We start from the raw sequence: 19,901 nt of genomic DNA on the forward strand, positions 1-19,901 counted from the left end.
CTAGTATTGAATTATGCAACATTATTGTTGGTGCAGAGTTTGGCAACTTGTGCTTTCCAATAACCCAAGTAAAAGAGTAAAGCTGCTGTATGAAAACCAGGTAGGATGGGGAAATGCCAGCACTGCAAGTCTTCATTGGATGCATCTGGCTACCTTTAACTAAGAACCAGGACATGTGTTCACTTCTGTCCATTTCAGTAAGCTGAGGAAGCCGAGCACACTGGTCATGTTGGAGCTGGGGAGAGACAAACCAGAGTCTCCCTGAAAGGAGTCTTCACCAGCCATGTGCACCAAACTGCAAGTATCCAAATAAAAGAAGACTGGAAAAACGCAAAGTGCAAAGAGAGTCTTATCTGGGTAAAAGTCCAAAAGAGTTGTCTAATGGTGCACACCTGGTCAGGTTGTGTGCACACAACCACTGGTAACGATTAGGCTGTTGCAGACCCACGAAAGGATGAAAGAACAAGTAATGGAGAAGCGAATGGGTTAAATCTGCGCTGCTATGTGGAAAGCATGAAGGATGCCAGTCCAATTGTAAGAGGTTTATTAGTCAATGTGTATCAAAGTATTCATACTTCTTCAGGACAACCCCAGCTGTATCGGCATTCTCAGGAGAAATTGCACAACACATTTCGAGGTCCATTTTCTCCTGTTATCCCTGTAAAAGTAAAAAAAAGTTTGGGTCTAAAGTAAATTTTTAGTGAAAAAAATTAAATGTTCATTTTTTCCTTCCACATTCCATTAATTCCTGTGAAGCACCCGAAGGGTTAATAAACTTCTTGAATGTGGTTTTGAGCACCTTGAGGGGTGCAGTATTTAGAATGGTGTCACGTTTGGGTATTTTCTGTAATATAGACCCCTCAAAGTGACTTTAAATGTGAGGTGGTCCCTAAAAAAATGGTTTTGTAAATGTTGTTGTAAAAATGAGAAATTGTTAGTCAACTTTTACTCCATAGAACTTCGTAGCAAAAAAAAATTATGTTTCCAAAATTGTGCTGATGTTAAGTAGACATGTGGGAAATGTTATTTGTTAACTATTTTGTGTGACGTACAATTTGGTCTGTACTGTATCTATATGATTTAAGGGCATTAAAATGAAAAGCTTGACAATTGCGAAATCTTCAAAATTTTGGACAAATTTCCATTTTTTTCACAAATAAACGTTATATCAAAGAACTGTTAACGCAACCATAAAGTACAATACGTCACGAATAAACAATCTCAGAATCACCGGGATCCGTTGAAGCTCCAGAGTTATAATCTCATAAAGGGAAAGTGGTCAGAATTGTAAAAATTGGCAGGGTCATTAAGGGGTTAAAGGACTTTATTCTGGCTGTGTCTTTATTTACCATACAACTATAGGATTAGTAATGGATAGTGATGATTGAATAGTGAAATATTCGGATTTGGGAAAATCGGCACAAATAATTTCTAATATCTGTGTACTCGTACCAAATAACAAATCCAATGCAAGTCAATGGGAAAGCCGAATATTTTTCCGCTGGACCCAACACACAGGTCTGGGGGCCTGAGAAAAAGCTGAAATGGATGGGGAAGAGCTAAAACCCAATGGGAACAGCCGGTTTTACAGATTTATAAAAAGACCTACGAAACCAACCAAAAAAAAAATTAAATTGAAAAATGCTTAGAAACATTTTTTCCTTCATAACTACATGTATGTAACGCAAAAAATAAAAAAAATAAATAAATTATACCTCCCCTTTAGCATATGTTCACACATAGCGTTTTGGCTTTAGTTTTTCCTTTTACATTTGTGAGGGCTCTCACTCCTACATTTGGGAGGTCCCTCTATCATGTCATATAGTTAGCCACATAGTGGAATACATATTCCCCATCCCTTTACAATGTCAGCTAAAAGATAGACATTTGAATTTTGGGCTTCGCCCGTCACCACCACGATGTTCACCACCATGCCATTATGCGGCCCTCACTTACAATTTACAGAGGGCCAGCAGGTGCCATGAAACTCGTGTTTGGTAAGGACCCTCAGGTGGCCCTGTATCATACATTTGTGAGGGCTCTCACTCCTACATTTGGGAGGTCCCTCCCTCATGCCAAATAGTAAGCCACATAGTGGAATACATATTCCCCCATCGCTTTTCAATGCCATTTCAAACATGCCCATTTGAATTTTGGCCTTTGCCCGCTATCACCACCATGTCCACCACCATGTCATTATGCGGCCCCCGCTTCACATTTTCAGAGGGCCACCAGGTGCTGTCAGGCCTGAAAACCCATGTGAGGAACATGTACAAGCCTCATTTTACTTGGAAGCAGCCTCCCCGAGGGAAAGACAGGAGTGCCGTTGACCAATCAGCACAAGCCTATGCATTTTCTATTGGTTTAATAAACAGCGTATCTTTATCTAGCAGCTGTGCGCAAAGCCTGCAGAGATACGCAAATGTGAAAATGTATCTCTAATTTTCATGTGTCTGCTGTTGCTGTTGCTGTGTGTATTAAAGCTGATATCTTAATCTTAAAAAAAGAATTGCCACACATTGCTAGATATATTGAATTTGTACATAACACCTCTGTCAGGGTACTTGTCAAAAATAAAGCCAGGAATTTTATTTTTCATAAGCATAAAGCATTCAATATGAGAAAGGGTGATGTTTAGGGATGTGGATGTGGTGGTGCTTGCCAAGATCAGAAGGTGGGTGGATCTTATTCTAGCTTCCTGGTAAAATGTGGTCAGCACTCTACACCACTGATGAATCCAGGCAAGTATGAGGATGTTGTAGGTTGGATGGCAGACAAAGGCTCCAGTGTGTTGACAAGCAGCACCACAAATTCTTCCACATGTCCAGTCTCAGTAGTCAAGTTGCTGGGCCTCTGAATCCTCAACCTCGTCCTCCTTCCTCCCACCAGGAGAAATATGACCTCAAAGCTGGCCACTCTGAGGAATTGTTTACGTTCCCCTGTAATTTTTCAGGCCTCTCAACGTGCACCATTAAAGAGGGTCATGAGGACGTGGAGTGCAGTGATGCCCAAACATTTGAGCACCCATGGCCAGGAGAAAGCCACGTTGAGGAAGATCAAGTCATGTATGAAGAGATGGAGTATAATCATGACGCACAATTCCCATCAGGTCACCCTCAAATTGCAACTCAGAAGGAGGATCAGATTGAGGAATTGGAAGATAACGTGGTCGATGATGAAGCCACTGATCCAACCTGGCACGGTGGCACGCCTAGCAAGCACAGCAGTGCAGATAGGGATGGATCAGTAGAACAAAAACAGGCAAGAAGAGGTGGTCCTAGTGTCTTTCCATAGCCCGTCACGTGAGTAATCACGTGACTGTGACGTCACACAAGGTCCTGCCACGGCAGAGTACCGAGCGGCTAAGTCAAGCAATACAGCATAACTAACCGACAATAAGAGTATAACAAGCGCGGGACTTTTTTAACTGCCACCGGCCGGGGCAGTTCCTGCTACTCGTTACTCGATAGGCAACACCCGGCAGTTTCCGGACTTCTTTTGCCTCTTTTTTCCCTGGGAGACGTAAGTGTGAGGACCGTGGAAAGATTGTGCATCTTAAACGGCAGCCAGATCCATCAGCCTAGATAGACTCCACACAGCCCTGACTCCATTTGGTCTTTATCTGCAGGGCATTGCGAGTGGCTCCAACCACGGAAGATCGTACTTTCAGATAAGAAACTCCATCAGGTATATATATATATATTCTTTTCTATTTTATTTTATGGTTATATTTAGTGTAAGCAATTATTCCTCTTGGGTCTCTGCACAAGAAAGTTACAACTTTAATCCAGCGCAGATAACCTTCTTTTACACTTTTTGACTATATTGTTTTTAGTTACGGAGAGGCGTGACCGTAACATTATCTGCTGCAGGGTTATTAGGGTATCAGCGCTACTGGTGCTTTTTAGTAGAAGAAGAGGTAGTGGTTTGACCAGAGGGTGAACTCAGTCAACTGTTATTATTATTATTTATTTTTAGAGCACCATTGATTCCATGGTGCTGTACATGAGAAGGGGGTTACATGCAAATTACAGATATCAATTACAGTAAACAAAGGAACCAAGACAGACTGATACAGAGGGGTGAGGACCCTGCCCTTGCGGGCTTACATTCCACAAAGCCCCTCGCACTGGGCTAGGTAACAGGCCAAGGGTGTGTTGTTCCCCTGTATGGCAGTTTTTTTCTGAAATTCTTTCAGATAAAACAACTGAAATTTGCATCATATGCCATACCAAGCTAAGAGGAGGCAAGAACACTGCCAACCTGAGCACCACCAGCTTGCAAAAGCACATGTCAGCCAAGCACCCGAGTAGGTGGGCTGAACGCCTGGGTACAAAATCTGTGTCTGATGGTGAAACCACTGTCCCTTCCCCTGTGTTACGGCCTTCCCAATTTGCTGTCCATGAAGCAAGCACTGATGCCTCCTGCCCAGAACCTGCAGTTGCACAGACACAATAGTCAGCAACCACATCCAGTTTGTTGTCTGAGCGCAGCATTCACTTGTTCCTGCCCCAGATCTTTAACAGAAAGCAGAAATATCGACCCACCCACAAGGCAAAATGCTAAACAGCCACACATCCAGATTGGTAGCCCTGGAAATGTTGATGTTTCGACTTGTGGGAACCGAGTCTTTCCGCAACCTCTTGGCGATGGCAGCCCCACTGTACTCGATTCCTAACCAACACTGTCATGATCTCTGCAGGCAGAGATCATAGCAAGCCTATAGAGGGACAAGCTCTCGGAAGATGGAACTATACTGACCATGAACTAAGCCTGCCGCGCAACTAGAAATAGCTAGGTAGCATTTCCTATTTATCGCTAGATGCCCAGCTCTGGCCTAAGACCTAAATAGCTAGCAGAGGGAAATATAAGACCTGGCTCACCTCTAGAGAAATATTCCAAAGAAGACAGTAGCCCCCCACATATAATGACGGTGAGTTCAGATGAAACAACAAACGCAGCAGGAAAATAGTCTTAGCAAATTTGAGGTCCGCTTACTAGATAGCAGAAGACAGATAGTATACTTTCATGGTCAGCAGAAAAACACTAACAAAACACCATCCAGAGATTACCTTAAACTCTGGCATTAACTCATAACGCCAGAGTAGCAATCCCTGATCAACGAGAGCTTTCCAGACACAGTAACAAAACTTCAGCTGTGAACTGGAACAAATAGGCAAAACAAAACATGGACAAAAGTCCAACTTATCTAGTAGTTGTCTAGAAGCAGGAACAAGCACTGAGAGGCATCAGATAACATTGTTGACCGGCAAGAAACCACCAGAGAAATGAGCTTAAATAGCGACACCCACTACTGATGAAACCAGGTGAAACAGGAAAGAGGATGACAAGTCCAATTCCACAAGCGGCCACCGGGGGAGCCCAGAATCCAAATTCACAACAGTACCCCCCCCTCAAGGAGGGGGCACCGAACCCTCACCAGATCCACCAGGGCGACCAGGATGAGCCCTATGGAAGGCACGAACAAGATCAGAAGCATGAACATCAGATGCATTGACCCAAGAATTATCCTCCTGGCCGTAACCCTTCCAGTTGACCAGATACTGGAGTTTCCGTCTGGAAACACGAGAGTCCAAAATTTTCTCCACAACGTACTCCAACTCACCCTCAACCAACACCGGAGCAGGAGGCTCAACTGAAGGTACAACAGGTACCTCATACCTGCGCAATAACGCCCGATGAAAAACGTTATGAATGGAAAAGGACGCAGGGAGGTCCAAACGGAAAGAAACAGGATTAAGAATCTCCAATATTCTATAAGGGCCGATGAACCGAGGTTTAAACTTAGGAGAAGAGACCCTCATAGGGACAAAACGAGAAGACAACCACACTAAATCTCCAACACAAAGCCGAGAACCAACACGACGATGACGGTTGGCAAAACGCTGAGTCTTCTCCTGGGACAACTTCAAATTGTCCATAACCTGCCCCCAGATGTGATGCAATCTCTCCACCACCGCATCCACTCCAGGACAATCCGAGGATTCCACCTGACCGGAGGAAAATCGAGGGTGAAACCCCGAATTACAGAAAAACGGGGACACCAAGGTGGAAGAACTGGCCCGATTATTGAGGGCGAACTCTGCCAATGGCAAAAAAGCAACCCAATCATCCTGGTCAGCAGAGACAAAACACCTCAGATATGTCTCAAGGGTCTGATTAGTCCGCTCGGTCTGGCCATTAGTCTGAGGGTGAAAAGCAGATGAAAAAGACAAATCTATGCCCATCCTAGCACAGAATGCCCGCCAAAATCTAGACACAAATTGGGTACCTCTGTCAGAAACAATATTCTCAGGAATACCGTGCAATCGGACAACATTCTGAAAAAACAGAGGAACCAACTCAGAAGAAGAAGGCAACTTGGGCAGAGGAACCAAATGGACCATTTTAGAGAAACGGTCACAGACCACCCAGATGACAGACATCTTCTGGGAAACAGGCAGATCTGAAATAAAATCCATCGAGATGTGTGTCCAAGGCCTCTTAGGAATAGGCAAGGGCAACAGCAGTCCGCTAGCCCGAGAACTACAAGACTTGGCCCGAGCACAAACGTCACATGACTGCACAAAGACTCGCACATCCCGTGACAGAGAAGGCCACCAGAAGGATCTTGCCACCAAATCCCTGGTACCAAAAATTCCGGGATGACCTGCCAATGCAGAAGAATGTACCTCAGAGATGACTCTGCTGGTCCAATCATCCGGAACAAACAGTCTATCAGGCGGACAACGATCCGGTCTATCCGCCTGAAACTCTTGCAAGGACCGCCGCAGATCAGGAGAAACGGCCGACAAAATTACTCCCTCCCTAAGGATACCTGTGGGTTCAGAATTACCAGGAGAGTCCGGGTCAAAACTCCTAGAAAGGGCATCTGCCTTAACATTCTTCGAACCCGGTAGGTATGACACCACAAAATTAAAGCGAGAAAAAAATAAAGACCAGCGCGCCTGTCTAGGATTCAGGCGTCTGGCAGTCTCAAGATAAATCAAATTTTTGTGGTCAGTCAATACCACCACCTGATGCCTAGCCCCCTCGAGCCAATGGCGCCACTCCTCAAACGCCCACTTCATGGCCAAAAGCTCCCGATTCCCAACATCATAATTCCGCTCTGCGGGCGAAAATTTGCGAGAAAAGAAGGCACAAGGCCTAATGACGGAGCAGTCGGAACCTTTCTGCGACAACACTGCCCCAGCTCCGATCTCCGAAGCGTCAACCTCAACCTGAAAAGGCAGATTCACATCAGGCTGACGCAACACAGGGGCAGAGGCAAAACGGCGCTTAAGCTCCTGAAAGGCCTCTACAGCATGAGGGGACCAATTAGCAACATCAGCGCCTTGTCTGGTCAAATCAGTCAGTGGTTTAACGACATCCGAAAAACCAGCAATAAATCGGCGGTAAAAGTTGGCAAAGCCCAAAAATCTCTGAAGACCCTTAAGAGAGGAGGGCTGAGTCCAGTCACAAATGGCTTGCACCTTGACGGGATCCATCTCAATGGAAGAGGGAGAAAAAATATACCCCAAAAAGGAAATTTTCTGGACCCCAAAAACGCACTTAGACCCCTTCACACATAAAGAATTAGACCGCAGAACCTGAAAAACTCTCCTGACCTGCTGGACATGAGAGTCCCAGTCATCAGAAAAAATCAGAATATCATCCAGATATATTATCATAAATTTATCCAGAAAATCGCGGAAAATATCATGCATAAAAGACTGGAAAACTGAAGGGGCATTAGAAAGACCAAAAGGCATGACCAAATACTCAAAGTGGCCCTCGGGCGTATTAAATGCGGTCTTCCACTCATCCCCCTGCCTGATCCGCACCAAATTATACGCCCCACGAAGATCAATTTTAGAGAACCACTTAGCACCCTCTATACGAGCAAACAAATCAGTAAGCAATGGCAATGGGTATTGATACTTAACAGTGATCTTATTCAGAAGCCGATAATCAATACATGGTCTCAAAGAGCCGTCTAAAATTCTGTCGCTCGCTCCTGGACAGAATTCTATCACACTGCATACTTTCTGGCGTCTTTTCCATAGACACCGCCAGATGGTGCACCGGTTTGCGCTCCCGCAGACGCCTATCAATCTGAATAGCCATTGTCATGGACTCATTCAGACCTGCAGGCAAAGGGAACCCCACCATAACATCCTTAACGGCATCAGAGAGACCTTCTCTGAAAGTTGCCGCCAAGGCGCACTCATTCCACTGAGTAAGCACAGACCATTTACGGAATTTTTGGCAGAAAACTTCAGCTTCGTCTTGCCCCTGAGATAGTGCCATCAAAGTTTTTTCTGCCTGAAGTTCCAAATGAGGTTCCTCATAAAGCAAGCCCAAGGCCAGAAAAAACGCATCCACATCGCGTAACGCAGGATCCCCTGCTGGCAATGAGAAGGCCCAATCTTGAGGGTCACCCCTGAGCAAGGAAATCACAATCCTAACCTGCTGAGCAGGGTCTCCAGCTGAACGAGACTTCAGGGACAAATAAAGCTTACAATTATTTCGGAAATTCTGGAAGCTAGCTCTATTCCCTGTGAAGAACTCCGGCAAAGGAATTCTCGGCTCAGATACCGGAGCATGTACCACAAAATCTTGTAAATTTTGTACTTTCGTGATGAGATTATTCAAACCCGCAGTTACACTCTGGAGATCCATTATTGTCAGGTGCACACAGAGCATACAGAGATTAGGAGGAGAGAGAGAAAAAAGACTGCAGCAAGGCAGACTGGAGGAAAAAAAAAAAAAAATTCCAGCAGACTTCTTATAACTCTCCTTTCTCAACCTGGGTCTTTAACACTTTACTGGCCGGTCAAACTGTCATGATCTCTGCAGGCAGAGATCATAGCAAGCCTATAGAGGGACAAGCTCTCGGAAGATGGAACTATACTGACCATGAACTAAGCCTGCCGCGCAACTAGAAATAGCCAGGTAGCATTTCCTATTTATCGCTAGATGCCCAGCTCTGGCCTAAGACCTAAATAGCTAGCAGAGGGAAATATAAGACCTGGCTCACCTCTAGAGAAATATTCCAAAGAAGACAGTAGCCCCCCACATATAATGACGGTGAGTTCAGATGAAACAACAAACGCAGCAGGAAAATAGTCTTAGCAAATTTGAGGTCCGCTTACTAGATAGCAGAAGACAGATAGTATACTTTCATGGTCAGCAGAAAAACACTAACAAAACACCATCCAGAGATTACCTTAAACTCTGGCATTAACTCATAACGCCAGAGTAGCAATCCCTGATCAACGAGAGCTTTCCAGACACAGTAACAAAACTTCAGCTGTGAACTGGAACAAATAGGCAAAACAAAACATGGACAAAAGTCCAACTTATCTAGTAGTTGTCTAGAAGCAGGAACAAGCACTGAGAGGCATCAGATAACATTGTTGACCGGCAAGAAACCACCAGAGAAATGAGCTTAAATAGCGACACCCACTACTGATGAAACCAGGTGAAACAGGAAAGAGGATGACAAGTCCAATTCCACAAGCGGCCACCGGGGGAGCCCAGAATCCAAATTCACAACACAACACTATATTTCCCGGAGTGCCGTCAATGTGTTACATAAGCACGTGTTACACAATATCAGCAGTGCTCTGGCCAACGCAGCCACAGGGAAGGTCTAAATTACTACAGACACGTGGACCAGTGCTTGTGGACAGGGATGCAACATTTCCCTTATGGCACACTGGCTGAACCTGGTGGAGTCTGGGACGGAGTCACAGGCTGGGACATCACACATCTTACCCACACCAAAAAAGCGGGTCCAACTTCCATCAGCAGGGGCGGACAATGACAGCTTGGGGCCCCTGAGCAAGAGAAGTTTCTGGGCTCCCTTCCTTTTATGGTGACAAATATATACTGTATATATAAATGTATATATAAATATATATATAGCCTCACACACACACACATGTATGTATATTACATAGTCTCCTCTATTATGTACATTGCTGTCCCTTAATACACAGTGCCCTCTCTTGTTATTTACAGCACCGTCCCTTACATATCAGATTATATAGAGCCCTCTCTTTATTACATACCGTCCTGTCTTGTTAGATGCATAATGCAATCATGGCTGATAGACCATAGGAAAGCTTCTTTTCTAAAGGAGGAGATGATGGATTGGTCATCTGGTCACCGGCTCCTCCATCAGCAGTCATGTTACATCTAACAAGAAAGGGGACTATGTAATAAAAAAAAGGTGATGTGAATAACAAAAATAACAAGAATATATGTAAGAGACAGCACTGTATATAACAGTAGAGGAAGCTATATAATAAGGGACAGCATTATATATAAATAGAGAGGATGGTATGTAATAAGGGATGGTGTTATACATAATAAAAGAGGAAACTATGTAACTAAGGATGGTTTTATACATAATAAGTGAGTACACTATATCAAGCAGGGCCGCCATCAGGGCATGACAGCCATGACTGGCGTATGGGGCCCGATGAGCAGAGGGGGCCCGCATCGGGCCCCGTCTAATCTGCCCACCGGGCCCCCCTGCCGGCGCTGCGGCCCCCCCCCCTGCCGGCGCTGCGGGCCCCCCACCTGCCGGCGCTGCGGGCCCCCCCCTGCCAGCGCTGCGGGCCTGCAGGACACTATTGACGTGCGGGCACGGCACGGGCCCGCACGTCAATAGTTAACAGCCGCCGCCAGCCAGTCGGAGGCTGGCAGCTGACTTGAGCGGCCGCAGTGCGCAGTCGCACTTCGCCGGCGTCTGACGTCATTGTCAGCCGCCGGCGAGTGCGTCCTTCACCTGCGTGGAGGAAGTGAGGTTCCCCGCCGCAGGAGCATGGCAAGGTAAGAACTCGTTTTTTTTTTTTTGAGAGCGGCGATCCCAGGGGGGTGGGGCCCGGGGCAGAACGCTGGACACGCTGGGGCAGAAAGCTGGACACGGGCAGTGTGCTGGACACAGGGGCAGAGATGCTGGACACAGGGGGCAGAGATGCTGGACACAGGGGGCAGAGATGCTGGACACGGGGCAGAATGCTGGACACGGGCAGTATGCTGGACACAGGGGCAGAGATGCTGGACACGGGCAGAGATGCTGGACACAGGGGGCAGAGATGCTGGACAGGGGAAGAGATGCTGGACACAGGGGCAGAGATGCTGGACACAGGGGCAGAGATGCTGGACACAGGGGCAGAGATGCTGGACAGGGGCAGAGATGCTGGACACAGGGGCAGAGATGCTGGACACAGGGGCAGAGATGCTGGACACGGGCAGAGATGCTGGACACAGGGGCAGAAATGCTGGACACGGGCAGTATGCTGGACAAAGGGGCAGTATGCTGGACAAAGGGGCAGAGATGCTGGACACAGGGGGCAGTATGCTGGACACGGGGCAGAATGCTGGACACGGGGCAGAATGCTGGACAAAGGGGCAGAATGCTGGACAAAGGGGCAGTATGCTGGACAAAGGGGCAGAGATGCTGGACACAGGGGGCAGTATGCTGGACACGGGGCAGAATGCTGGACATGGGGCAGAATGCTGGACACAGGGAGCAGAATGCTGGACACAGGGGGCAGAATGCTGGACACAGGGGGCAGAATGCTGGACACAGGGGCAGTATGCTGGACACAGGGGCAGTATGCTGGACAAAGGGGCAGAGATGCTGGACACAGGGGCAGAGATGCTGGACACAGGGGCAGAGATGCTGGACACAGGGGCAGAGATGCTGGACACGGGCAGTATGCTGGACAAAGGGGCAGTATGCTGGACAAAGGGGCAGAGATGCTGGACACAGGGGGCAGAATGCTGGACACAGGGGGCAGAATGCTGGACAAAGGGGCAGTATGCTGGACAAAGGGGTAGAGATGCTGGACACGGGGCAGAATGCTGGACAAAGGGGCAGTATGCTTGACAAAGGGGCAGAGATGCTGGACACAGGGGGCAGTATGCTGGACACGGGGCAGAATGCTGGACACGGGGCAGAATGCTGGACACAGGGGGCAGAATGCTGGACACAGGGGGCAGAATGTTGGACACAGGGGGCAGAATACTGGACACAGGGGGCAGAATGCTGGACACAGGGGCAGTATGCTGGATACAGGGGCAGTATGCTGGACAAAGGGGCAGAGATGCTGGACACAGGGGCTATGAATGATGCTGGACACAGGGGCTATGATGCTGGACACAGGGGCAGAATGGAGATATGGGGTATGATGAAAGACATGGGGGCATGACTGGAGACAGATGGGGAAGGATTGGAGTCACAGGAGGCATGATTGGAGACACTGGGGGCAGAATTGGAGACAGATTGTGCAGGATCATGGGGCAGGATGGATACGATGGAGACAGATGGGGCAGGATGGGGAGATCATATGGGGCAGGATGGATACTCATGAGGGCAGGATGGGAGAACATATGGCTGACGCCAGGAATGAGACACACGGGGGCCAGGATGGGGAATATTATTACCATAGGGACTAATTAAGGGATATTATTACTGCAGTGATGTATTTATTTTTTGAGGACACTGTTTTAAATGAGGGGGCGGTCCTGTTACTGTGTAGAGTGACACTATGTCACCTCTTTTTCTTTATGCGGTGTAATGTAGAAGTTGGGAAAAATTAAGTAATGTGTTCTACAAGCGGAGCTCGAGAAAACTGTGTTATTTCCTGCAGAAACGAGTCCTGGCTGGAAGACATGATAGCGGTCTGTGCTGGATGAAAGATGAAGGACTTCACCTAGAAACGTCACTGGTAAGTCAGTGTTACCTATACACTGACACTATACACTGTATACTATATACAGAGGTCCTGTGTATAATGTCACCAGTCATCACTGTATTATCTGTACACAGACACTGCATACTAAGTACAGATTTCCTGTGTATAATGGCACTTATGGTGATAGTATAGTGTGGTGCTTTTTTTTATTACTGATCAGAATTGTAGTATTCAGTAACTATGTGGTGGTAATATGTGGTCTGGACATGGTGTTGCGGTATTTGTTCCTTGTATGTGATATTATTCGATCACTGTGGTGGTAATATGCGGTCTGGTCATGGTGTAGCGGTATTTGTCCCTTGTATGTGATATTATTCGATCACTGTGGTGGTAATATGTCATCTGGTCATGGTGTAGCGGTATTTGTTCTTTTTATGTGATATTATTGGTCATTTTAAAAATTTAAAAATAAATAAAAATATACCTAAATTGTTTTGCATATTTTAACAAATATTTAATAGGTTACAGCAGAGTAGGGCCTCACCAAAAGAGTTTACCGTGTTATGGTGGCGGCTTAAAAAATCTTTTGGCCAAAACAAAAGCTGCCGGCTATATGTGTGATCTGGTGATGGGAACTGTTAGGGTATGTGTCCACGTTAAGTAAACGCTGCGTGTTTGACGCTGCGTGGGGCCACAGCATCAAACACGCAGCGTCCAGATGTTCCAGCATAGTGGAGGGGATTTTATGAAATCCCGTCTCCACTATGCGTGGTAACACGCACCCGGCGGCCCTGCGACTCCGGACATGCGGTGCTTCTTTTAAGATCGCAGCATGTCCGTGTTCCTTGCGGCAGCTGCGCCGCCGCAAGGAATAACACAGGGCCCTATGTGTGGGGTGCGATGATCCCGGATGTGTGCAATGAACACATCCGGCATCATCGCGTCACAGTAGGGGGCGGGGCTTAGCGCCGAGCGGGTTTGCCGCTCCGACGCAACCACCGGCCATCCTGAAGGTGGACACGTACCCTCAATGTGTGATTGGTGAGAAGTGGAGTTTTTCCAAGAGAGAGCGGTGGGACTGTGGACAGTTTGAGGGGTGGAGCGTGGAGGCGGGGCTGGGGTGGAGCCTGGGCGGAGTCTCAAGGGGGCCCAAAAAATTTTGCCAGTATGGGGCCCCGAAATTTCTAGTGGCAGCCCTGATATCAAGGGACTGTGCTATACAAAATAAGTGAGTACCGAATGTATTCTGTCATCACTAGTAATGGATATGTTCATATAGATGCCTCTCCATCACTAACCTCTGTGGCTGAGTTCACCAGACAATACAAAAGTGACATCAACCCTACAAATATGAACCCCACTTGCCACCACCGCACCAAGGCAAGTGGGAAGAGCCAGGAAAAGCGCCATCTAATTCACCTTTTCTAGGTGGCTGTGGGCTGCTATTTTTAGGCTGATGGGGCCAATATCCATGGCTCCTTACCAGCCAGAGACTACCAGCCCTCAGCTGTCTGCTTTAGCTTGGCTGGTTGTCAAAAATGGGGGGAAACCAAGCCATTTTTTAAAATTATTTAAATAATTTAGAAAACAGCATGGGGACCCCCCTTTTCTTGATAACCAACCTTGTTGAAGGTGACAACTGAGGGTTGCAGCCCCTAGCTGTAAGTTTTGCCTGGCTGGTTATTAAAAATACAGGGGAACCTTTCAAATTTGTTTTTTATCATTTATTTATAGCACAATTGATGGGTCAATTGATGCCAATTTTCCTTGTGTCTGCCCCTAATTTAAGCTCTTTTGGAAGCTTTTTGTCCCCCCTGAAGGCATTGTCTATGCATTTGCTTTTGCCTCCCATTGAAGTCAATGCATTTCGGGTATGTTTGTTGAATCGTTCGATGAACATTGGGACATTCACCGAACCGAACCTTGGAAGGTTCTCTCATCTTGATTCAAGAGACATATGAATAAGATTCAGGAACCAGGTTTTGGCATTTTTGACCAAGCACAGTTGACAACGTCCACCTCAGTAAAGTTTGAAGGCAAGCTGATCTAGCTACAAGCCAGTTAATGCAGATGGGTTCTGACTCTTCACTCTGTGAGCCACGGCCATCATGCGCCTTACCATCACCTGTATCACAGCCCTGAATGATGTCCTAAAGAAGGACACTAAGTTTATCAAATGTCACCAGGCTATAGGAAAGATGACTGCTAGATCTGTACTCACAGTGAAGCCCCTTCCATATCTGGCTGTCCCATTCAATGAGATATAATTCCTTTGTCCTCACTGTTGAGTTCATCCTATTTTCCCTATAAAGAACGAGCCAATAGTAGCATCCTATAATAAGGGTCCATGGTGATTAATATATGCAGTACAAGTTGACGAATGGGAAAGTACACAGTTCTCTATAACTACCTTGGGTCCAGGGCATATCCAGTATTGAGTGCAAAACAGTTTTGCAAGAGGTCCCCAATGTGGTCAAATGTTTTCTCAAACAGGAGAGCTTGAGAAGAACCATACTCTGTAGAGAAAGGAAATAGGCACATATTATTTTAAGAGGTGATGACAACATGTGTCTAGGCAATGTGAAATCAGACTGAGTGTGTCGATCTTTGCCTCCATGTAGCCCACCATACTTCTATCCAAGTTCCATGGGATAAAACTCTGAGGAGCCATGGTGTTTGTTTAATGGAATGTTGAGGTTAGTGCATCTGGCAGCCGCAGGAGTCCATTGTAGGATGACTTGGTTTAGATTGCCTCTCAGGGTACATATAGTTTGTGGACATAATGTATATTTCGGTTACCTACTGGGGTGACAGGAACTTGCACCTTGGTCAGACTTCAGCCGGCCACTTGGATATGGGAGAATGATGAACAAAGGTGAAGTAACACACAAAGCACAAACTGTATTTAAGGAACACTGAATGGTTATGTAAAACCAAACCCTTCACACATGCACTGTGGGAAGAGAGAGTTTAGCTCCCAGTACTGTGAAATATGCGCATAATATTAAAAAAATTACCTCAAGGGATAAAGGAACCAGAGTAACCTGCCTGGTTAAGCCGGTTTAACCCATCCAGCTGACTTAATAGTGTTGGAGATTGGATCTCATGTTATGTAGAAAGGATTATGTAAGAGTGTAAGAGTCCTCACATGTGCTTTATACAGAGGTGTATCTGTGTGCAGTGTATGTAGATCAGCAATTGCTCACCACACATCTAGATCAGTTTTTGCATTCAAAAGTCAAATGGCGCTCCTGCCCTTCCGAGCTTTGTTGTGCGCCCAAACAGGAGTTTTCCTCTACCTATGGGCTATCGGCATGCTCAGGCAAAATTGCCCAACAAATTTTGGCATCCATTTTATCCTGTTACCTTTGTGAAAATAAAAAAATAGGGTCTAAAGTAAATTTTTTGTAAAAAAAAAAAAAAAAGTTAAATGTTCATTTTTTTCACATTCCAAAAAATTCCTGTGAAGCACCTGAAGGGTTAATAAGCTTCTTGAGTGTGGTTTTGAGCATCTTGAGGGGTGCAGTTTTTAGAATGGTGTCACTTTTGGGTATTTTCTATCATATAGACCCCTCAAAGTCACTTCAAATGTGAGGAGGTCCTTAAAAAAATGGTATTGTAAAAGGAGAAATCGCTGGTCAACTATTAACCCCTATAACTTCCTAACAAAAAAATAAATATGTTTCAAAATTTGTGCTGATGTAAAGTAGATATGTGGGAAATGTTAATTATTAACTGTTTTTGGCGATATGACATATGACTTATGTGATTTAAGGGCATTAGAATTCAAAGTTTGAAAATTGCAAAATTTTCCAAATATTCGTCAAATTTCTGTCTTTTTCACAAATAAACGCAGGTAATATCAAATACATTTTGTCACTAACATGAAGCACAACATGACACCATTTTGGAAACTAGACCCCTCAAGAAACTTATCTAGATGTGTTGTGAGCATCTTGAACCACCACATGCTTTACAGAAGTTTAAAGCAGAGCTACTGTAAGAAAATAAAAAAAAACACATTTTTCCAGCAAAATTTTTGTTTTAGCCCCAAATGTTTTATTTTCTCAAGGGTAACAGGAGAAAATGGACCCCAAAATTTGCTGTGTAATTTCTCCATATGTGGGGGAAAACTACTTTTGAGGGACAGTGCAAAGCTCAGAAGGGAAGACACACCATATTGGTGGCCATATTTTACTGGAATGGTTTGAGGATGCCATGTCACATTGGCAGAGATCCTGAGGTGCCAGAATAGCAGAACCCCCCAAAAGTTACCCCATTTTACAAACTACTCCTCTCAATGCATTCATTTGAGGGTTCAGTGATCATATTGACACCACGCGTGTGTCACAGTAACTTATACTATTGAGCGGTGAAGAAAGAATTATTACATTTTTTCCATTAAAATGTTGATCTAACCCCAAATTTTTATAAGGACTAATATGTAAAAATGGACATCTCAGTTGGTTCTGCAATCTCTCCTGAGTGCACGAATACCCTGCATGTAACCAGCAGTGGCGTAACTACCGCGGTCGCCGCTGCGACCGGGCCCGGTGGGTCAGGGGCCCGGCAGGTCAGAGGCACCCAACACCATGTTGCAGCGCAGGAGATTCCTCCTGCACGGCAACAGTCCGAGGCATATCTAGGGGGAGGGGATATATGAGAGATAGGAAGCAGCTCCAGTCAGCATGGTGAGACAGCGTCTCCTGCTCTGCAGCCCCGGGACAGAAGGCGAGAGCGGGGGAGGTGCAAGACAGAGCTGCTGGAAGCAGGAGAAGCTGAGGAGCTGCGCCACATTTATCTCAGCCTCCCCAGTACCAGAGAGGAGAGTGTGATATGTGTACATGAGCTGGTATCTGGTGTGTGTGTCTGATATCTGTAGTGTGTGTGTGTGTGTGTGTGTGTGATATCTGTAGTGTGTGTGTGTGATATCTGTAGTATGTGTGTGTGATATCTGTAGTATGTGTGTGATATCTGTAGTGTGTGTGTGTGTGTGATATCTGTAGTATGTGTGTGTGTGTGATATCTGTAGTGTGTGTGATATCTGTAGTATGTGTGTGGGTGGGTGTTATCTGTAGTGTGTGTGTGATATCTGTAGTATGTGTGTGTGATATCTGTAGTATGTGTGTGTGATATCTGTAGTGTGTGTGTGATATCTGTAGTATGTGTGTGTGTGATATCTGTAGTGTGTGTGTGATATCTGTAGTGTGTGTGTGATATCTGTAGTGTGTGTGTGTGATATCTGTAGTATGTGTGTGTGTGATATCTGTAGTGTGTGTGTGTGATATATGTAGTATGTGTGTGATATCTGTAGTGTGTGTGATATCTGTAGTATGTGTGTGTGATATCTGTAGTGTGTGTGTGTGTGTGATATCTGTAGTGTGTGTGTGATATCTGTAGTATGTGTGTGTGATATCTGTAGTATGTGTGTGTGATATCTGTAGTGTGTGTGTGATATCTGTAGTGTGTGTGTGTGATATCTGTAGTGTGTGTGTGATATCTGTAGTATGTGTGTGTGTGTGATATCTGTAGTGTGTGTGATATCTGTAGTGTGTGTGTGTGATATGTGCAGTATGTGTGTGATATCTGTAGTGTGTGTGTGATATCTGTAGTATGTGTGTGTGATATCTGTAGTGTGTGTGTGAAATTTGTAGTATGTGTGTGTGATATCTGTAGTGTGTGTGATATCTGTAGTATGTGTGTGTGTGTGTGATATCTGTAGTGTGTGTGTGTGTGAGAGGCAGGGGCGTAACTACCACGGTCGCAGCGGACGCCGCTGAAACCGGCTCAGGCAGGTCAGGGGCCCGACAGGTCAGAGGCACATGACTCCCCTGTTGTGAACTCTGTGTTCAGGCTCCCTCTTGTGGTCACTGGTGGTATGGTGTGACTTTTGCTTTGGGCTCCCCCTGGTGGCTTTTTCTGTTATCCTGCTGGTCTCTGGCTATCAGCTGGTTCGTTATCCTCTGGGAGGTTCCTATATAGCTCTGTTTTACTTCCACTTGTGGCTGGCTGTCGATGTAATCAGTGCTACTCAGATTCCTTCTGACTTCCTTGCTTCCAGTCCATCCAGGACAAGCTAAGTTTTGTTTGCTCATTTTTTGATCAGCAGTGTTTATCATGTTTTCTGTTCCAGCTTGCTAAAATGTAATGCCCTTGCTTGTTGGTTGCTCTAGTGGGCTGAGTTTCTCCCCACACACCGTTAGTTCTTGAAATCTCAGGATGGATATTTTGTAAGGGTTTTTTATTGATCGCATAGACCCCTGCTCTATTTTCTGCTTTCTAGTACTAGTGGGCCTCTTTTTGCTGAATCTGATTTCATCCCTATGTATGTGCCTTCTTCTTACTTCACCGTTAATATTTGTTGGGGGCTTCTATATCTTTGGGGATTATTTCTCTGGAGGCAAGCGAGGTCTTTCTTTCTCTTTAGGGGTAGCTAGTTCCTCAGGCTGGCTCGGGACGTCTAGGAATTTTTTAGGCACGTTCACCGGCTACCTCTAGTTGTGTTGGATAGGTTCAGATTTGTGATCAGTCCAGTTACCATCTCCCTAGAGCTCGTCCTTAGTTTAATCACTTGCTGGTCTATTTGTGATCCTCAGCCACTAGGGATCATAACAGTACAGCCGGCCAGCAAAGTGTTAATTGCATGGCAGAAGCAGGAGAAAAGAAGCCTTGAGAATTTATTTATTTTTTTTTTTCTTGTTGTTGCCGTGTGTCTAGCTGCTGTGCTAGCTTCTCTCCTCCTCTTAATCTTGGTGTGGCTCTGAGTTCAGCTGCTGACATGGATGTCCAGAGCTTGGCTTCCAGTCTGGATCATCTTGCTGCTAGGGTTCAAAATATTCAGGATTTTGTTGTTCACAGTCCTATGTCTGAGCCTAGAATACCTATTCCAGAGTTGTTTTCTGGAGATAGATCTAGGTTCCTGAATTTTAAGAACAATTGTAAGTTGTTTCTTTCTTTGAAACCTCGTTCCTCTGGTGATGCCGTTCAGCAAGTTAAGATTATCATTTCCTTTTTGCGTGGTGACCCTCAAGATTGGGCCTTTGCATTGGCGCCAGGGGATCCTGCATTGCTCAGTGTGGATGCGTTTTTTCTGGCCCTTGGATTGCTTTATGAGGAACCTAATCTTGAGAACCAGGCTGAAAAAGCGTTATTGGCCCTCTCGCAGGGGCAAGATGAAGCAGAGGTGTA

At 45.7% G+C, this 19,901-nt stretch overlaps 1 long non-coding RNA gene across 2 annotated transcripts; it reads right to left on the reverse strand.

Annotated features, from left to right (window-relative positions):
• Positions 1–216: 216 nt before the first annotated feature.
• On the reverse strand, positions 217–15,594 carry LOC143808799 (uncharacterized). 2 transcript variants are annotated; one of them, XR_013222005.1, is made up of 3 exons: positions 15,517–15,594; positions 15,124–15,229; positions 217–658 (listed from the first exon to the last, which is right to left on the reverse strand). It is a non-coding gene; the product is annotated as an uncharacterized LOC143808799 (long non-coding RNA). The 2 variants fall into 2 exon arrangements; XR_013222004.1 differs by having other exon boundaries at positions 15,513–15,588.
• Positions 15,595–19,901: the final 4,307 nt, after the last annotated feature.

This window comes from Ranitomeya variabilis, chromosome 2, assembly GCF_051348905.1.
Source record: "Ranitomeya variabilis isolate aRanVar5 chromosome 2, aRanVar5.hap1, whole genome shotgun sequence".
NCBI classification, from domain to species: domain Eukaryota; kingdom Metazoa; phylum Chordata; class Amphibia; order Anura; family Dendrobatidae; genus Ranitomeya; species Ranitomeya variabilis.